General features: G+C 38.4%; 1 protein-coding gene across 3 annotated transcripts in view; it reads right to left on the reverse strand.

Moving 5' to 3' along the window:
• Window positions 1-4,715, reverse strand: part of prrc1 (proline-rich coiled-coil 1) — a 65,526-nt gene extending 60,811 nt beyond the window's left edge. The window contains exon 1 of one of the 3 annotated variants that reach the window (XR_015764948.1): window positions 4,533-4,715. The gene's annotated coding sequence lies outside the window, so the exon portion shown is untranslated. The remainder of the gene's footprint in view (window positions 1-4,532) is intronic. The other 2 variants (XM_088011314.1, XM_015009217.2) reach the window with 2 other exon arrangements.
• Window positions 4,716-6,000: the final 1,285 nt, after the last annotated feature.

Consider the following 6,000-nt stretch of genomic DNA (forward strand, 5'->3'; position numbering starts at 1 on the left):
CCTCCTTATGTTTGGGGAAGATTGTCCTGACCCAAGTGGAGGAGTTTAAGTATCTTAGGATCTTGTTCACTGTTGGAGTTTGTTCATTTCTGTCTCTGTTCACCACCCATGTCCGTTAACCAGTTTCAGGACCCGACCAGAAACACTCATTGTAAATGACCTAGAGAAATAATGAAATTTGGTTAAAAACAAGCTTTAATGCCAAAAGATGATCAAATTTGGCAAGTCATACATGTCATCCAAACGGAACATCATGCTTCTTATATTATCTTCACCGTCCAGCCCTTGGGCCAAGTGACAAATGACAAGAAGCCAAGTGAGGCAAAGTTTGTAGCAAGTTTAGCTTTTTATTCATCTCTGTAATCTGTACCCTCCCTAAAGGGTACTCTAATCAGTTTCAGTCTGTTTATGACTGCAAAGAGTCACATATAAACATGGTTATGTATGCTGCAGCATGTTAAACAGATGAAAGAGGCTAAAAGAGATAGAGGAAAATACAGAATCCATAACATCAAGAATGAGGGCAAAATGGAACAAGAGATCAATAGACGGATTGGTGAAGCGTCTCCAGTAAAGTGGGTGCTGTACCAGTCTGTCGTGGTGAAGAGATAGCTGGATCAAAAAGCAAAGGTCTCGATTTGCCAGGACTCTACGTCCCTACCTTCATCTATGGCATAGGTTTAAGGGTCTTGACTGAAAGAACAAGATCACAAATTAACAGCCAAAATTACTTTTTTCCATAAGGTGTCTGGGCTCTCCCTTAGTGATAGGATGAGAAGCTCAGTCATCCAGGAGGGACTCAGTAGAGCCGCTGATTTTTCACTTCGAGAGGAGCCAGCTGAGGTGGGTAAGGCATCAGTTAGGATGCCTCCTTGACGCCTCCCCTAGTGAGGTCTTCTGGGCACGTCCCACCAGGAGGAGGCCCACAGGAAGACCCAGGACATGCTGGAGGGACTATGTTTTTCAGCTGGCCTGGGAACGCCAGCTGACTTCTCCCAGCCACTGGAAGAAGTGGCTGGGGAGAGGGAAGTCTGGGCCTCTGCTGACCCCGCAACCCGACTGCGGACAAGGGGAAGATGATTGATTGATTGATTTTTCTTCAATAGCTTATGGGTCATGTGACCAATTAACTCAAAATCAGTGTGAAATTATTCTACTAGACTGTATAGGTAAGGCACACTCATTTTTATTCCATTTAAACCTTTTTATTTCTCGTCAGTGGTACACATGAAAATTAAGCTATTAAACACAAATCATATTTTTAATTCAAAAACTTAAATTACATAAAAAATGGAAAATGATCCAAAATGGGGAGGGGGACGAGTGTGCCTCATCTCTAATGATTTGTAGAACAATTTCACACTAACTTAGGATCAATAGGACAAATATATTGGAAGCTATTGCAGACAAATACTAAATTTTGACAAAGGAAATTGCTAAAAAATAAAAAAAGCATTAAAATGGAAAACAAATGACTGTTCCTCATCAATACAGGATACTAGAACAATTTCACACCAGTTCTGGGTCAATACGTTTCATGACTTGGAAGCTATTGAAAACAAATACATTTTGACAAAAAAATGCTTAATTTTAAAAAAAAAATGAGTTAAAATTAGGGCTGAAACGATTCCTCGAATGATTCGAGTACCTCGATTACTAAAATTCCTCGAGGAAAATTTACCTGCCTCGAAGCTTCGTTAATTTATGTTTTATTAGTTAGCGCACCGTGTTCCGGCCGGGACTTCATTTGCGTTGCGCGGAGCTCTCACTTCCGCCTCTGAGTTGTTGACAAAAGCTAAGTCTCAGCGGCATAAAGTCCAATCTTCAAGATTGGCCCGTGGGGATTTTATTGATTGATGATAATGCCCGACCTTAAAATGACTGGGGGAATGCCTGGAGTACGGCAGCATTTCTCCTCCGGGGCTGCTGGTTGAAAGCGAACGGCGGGAAGAGCGCTGAGGTGAGCGGATAGCCTGAACAGGGCGGGCGGCTGAGTAGCTGATGCTTACCGTGTAAATGTAGCTTTACCGACGAACCGCACAATAAAGTTCATATCCCGGTCTGAAGAAACGGGTGGCGGAGCGCATCGTACATGGCTGGTAGATGAGTTTCTGAGTGTGACCAGTGAAGGTGTCTTAAATATCCCGTATTGCTTCCCCCCGTGTTCGTCCCCCGGTCTAACGGTTCGTCAGTCCGCTGGTCTATTTCCTCCCCTCCACCCCATCTTACGTTCGTTCATTCGCCCTCTCCTCCCACTCCAGGCGGCATTTCCCGTATTTTCAAACCCAAAGCGTGACAGGTTAGGTGGCAAGGTGAGTTTAATTAATCTATTAAACTCACTGAAGATGAATACATAAACTAAAAGCTGGATTGTAGAGATTTTTTATAAGCATATTTGTGAGCCTGCCTCTTTGTTATTAAATTCAATATAATTTCAGATTTTTCTATAACTTTTCTTCTGGTTAACTTAGAAAGTGAGCTATTATTGTTACAGGTTAGTTTTCTAAACTACAAAAAAGCAACTGTTAGGGAAGCTCATATATGAAAAATTGGACTGATATTGATATCTGATAGTAACACCGGTATTATGCCAGATTTACCAATATTTCATTTTATAATTTTTTTTATCCGATTACTCGATTAATCGTAAGAATAATCGATAGATTACTCGATTACTAAAATATTTGTTTACAACAGCCCTAGTTAAAATGGAAAACAAATTAGTGTGCCTCATCTCTCTCTATTTGTAGAACAATTTCACACTGGTTCTGTGTCAATAGGTCACATCACTTGGAAGCTACTGAAGAAAAATACTGAATTTTGACCAAAAAAAATTGCTAAAAAATGAAAAATGAGTTAAAATGGAAAACAAATGACTGTGCCTCCTCGCTACTGATTGTAGAACGATTTCAGACTGGTTCTGGGTCAATAGGTCACAAGACCTGGAAGCTATTGAGAAAAAATACTAAATTTGGACAAACAAATTGCTAAAAAATAAAAAATGAGTTAAAATAAAAAACAAAGGAGTGTGCCTCATCTATAGAGACTAGTAGAACAATTTCAAAGTGATTTTGAATCAATAGGTCACATGACCTGGAAGCCATTTCAGAAAAATACTGAATTTTGACAAAAAAAAAATTGCTAAAAAAATGAAAAATGAGTTAAAATGGAAAACGAATGACTGTGCATCCTCGCTACTGATTTGTAGAACGATTTCAGACTGGTTCAGAGTCAACAGGTCACATGACTTGGAAGCTATTGAAGAAAAATACTAAATTTTGACAAAAAATGGCTAAAATATGAAAAATTAGTTAAAATGGAAAACAAACTTTGCCTCCTCTCTACTGATTTGTAGAAGAATTTCACACTGGTTCTGGGTCAGTAGATTACAAGACCTGGAAGCTATTGAAGAAAAATACTAAATTTGGACAAAGAAATTGCTAAAAAAAATTTTTAAATTAGTTAAAATGAAAAACAAAGGAGTGTGCCTCGTCTATAGAGACTAGTAGAACAATTTCAAAGTGATTTTGAATCAATAGGTCACATGACCTGGAAGCTATTGAAGAAAAATACTAAATTCTGACCCCCAAAAAATAGCTACAAAATAAAAACTGAGTTAAAATGGAAAACAAATCAGTGCGCCTCCTCTCTACTGATTTGTAGAACAATTTCACACTAGTTCTGTGTCAATAGGTCACAAGGATCTATTGAAGAAAAACCCTCAATTTTGACAAAATCTTCCTAAAATAAAGGGGAAATGACTTAAAATTGAAAACAAATGACTGTGCCTCATCTATACAGACTAGCAGAAAGATTTCAAAGTGATTCTGAGTAAATAGGTTAGATGACTTGGAAGCTATTGAAGAAAACAGTATATTATTTAGTATTGAAATTATTTAAAATATTGTATATGACTTTAAAATGTAACAGAGGATATTGTGTCTCATGTAAAAGCATGAATTAGCACCGACAATTAGTCAGTTGGTCACAATTCAAGGCATGTGACAGGAGTGTTTGGTTCGATAATTTGTTGACAGTCCCTAAGTGAACCTTCGAGAGCTTGGGCCTGGAGCGGTGGAGAACGGCTGGCCGACATTAGCGATCATAAATCGGATCAACCTTGAGCTAAAGGCCGGTTACTCCGCAGAGCTCGAATATCCAACTTGAAACTAACTTCACTGCAGTCTTCAACCGCGTCTCGTACAGGATGAAAACCAAACTTTCTTTATGTAACGTCCTCTTAAGATCAAATGACAGCAGTAACGGTCTCAAACTTTCAGTCAAAAACTTTCTTCTACAACCGGAGCACAAACAATAACTGTTGTCCTCCAGGCATTTTTCTCCTAAAAGTTGCGAACACGCCAGCCGACAGAGATATGAAGCTGTATTTTAACTCAGCTGCTGCGCGTGTAACATGCTAACCTGCCAGTGCCTATGAATGACAACGAGAATGCAGAAATACACTAGCTCATATGTAACCTTTCGGATTAGTAATTCATACACAGCGGTCCTTTGGTAGTTTCTCTACTTACCAGATTGCTGTTTCGGAAGTGCTCAACAAATGTGTGATCGGCCGTTTGCCACGTCTGCCATAAACTATAGAATACGTCGGCTGGGATCTTCTTCTGGGGAGTTTAGTCGCAGATTACATCCATAAAGGTGTATTACTGCCATCTAAAGGTAGCCCCGGTCCAAATACTCGCAGTTCCACTCTCCTCCTCCTCCTCCTCCTCCTCCTCCATAGAACACAAATACGTAGTCTATGACGTAGACCCCTCATGGGGGGCGGGTCCATATTATATTATGTCTATGGGCGGGTCGGCCTGTTGCTACGATACGTAACAGTGTCCGCCATATTGAATGTGGAATATGTGCCAGTAAGCTAATACAAGTAAATGGACCGAACTTCACAAAGTGCCGTTCTACAAAGTATTTTAAATTAATACCTGTCATTGACACATTTTCTCACACACATTAATATATTTGGTAATTAAAGAAATGACTAAAGACAGAGTTTCTAACTTTTGATGTGATTATTTCATTGTTTTGGGGCATTTCTGAATCAAGAGCAATGTTTTATTTGATAGAAATGATTCTGATCATTTTTATATTGACATTGAGGAACAGACACTTTTACAGTGTTTAATTAAATAACATATTTACATAATGACAATTTAATGTACATTTAATGTTTCAAGTCAAGAAACAAATTATTTTCTTGTATTTATTTTTACATTATTGAGAAATGACTTTTGACTTATAAATCAGTCATTGTCAAACAATAAACTACACATTTTTCGTACTTTTTTTCAGAGAAAAATATTTATTATAGAATGTCAATTCTGCTATTGACAGCAAAGAGTGAAAATAATTCTAACAGAGTAAATTATTTTTATTTCGTTACATAAGCTGTATTAATACACTAATACTTCAGATTGAGATATCTAAAAATACACAAAAGTGAAAGAATAAAACATTTATTTATTATACTGGGAACACTGGCCAGCGGCAGGGCTTCAGTCTGCTGGTCACACTGGGAGACCTCAATGACTTCTGAGACATCCTGGTTCACAGGCTAACGCCAAGGATAAAAGAGAAATTATCCTAAAGTGAAATAGAAATTACATATATGTTTCCGTCCTATTCAGAAAAAGACATTTTCGGCATGTTGGGCTCTGACTCGTAGCATCTTTATAGCTAAATACCGACATGGAGAAGCTGAGCTGGGAAACAGACTGAAGAACAGCAGTTCCAGCTCTGATCCTGACTGATCTTTCCTCACTAAATCCCCTGGTTTTTAATGAACTTCTCCTCCAACAGTGGTTTTTCATCACCTCTCTCTCATTAGAAAACACAGTGTGAAAACGTTAGCTGCTACGCTAACAATTAGCGGTTACTTCGGGCCAATTAATTAATTAATTACATAGGAAATATTTCTCGGTTGTTTAGAAGCGAATTTCTGGCTGTAAAGTCAAGTAATTCTGATCTTTCATCCTTACC

This window comes from Poecilia mexicana, unplaced genomic scaffold, assembly GCF_051168715.1.
Source record: "Poecilia mexicana isolate PSO_F unplaced genomic scaffold, ASM5116871v1 scaffold_12, whole genome shotgun sequence".
Classification (NCBI taxonomy): Eukaryota; Metazoa; Chordata; class Actinopteri; order Cyprinodontiformes; family Poeciliidae; genus Poecilia; species Poecilia mexicana.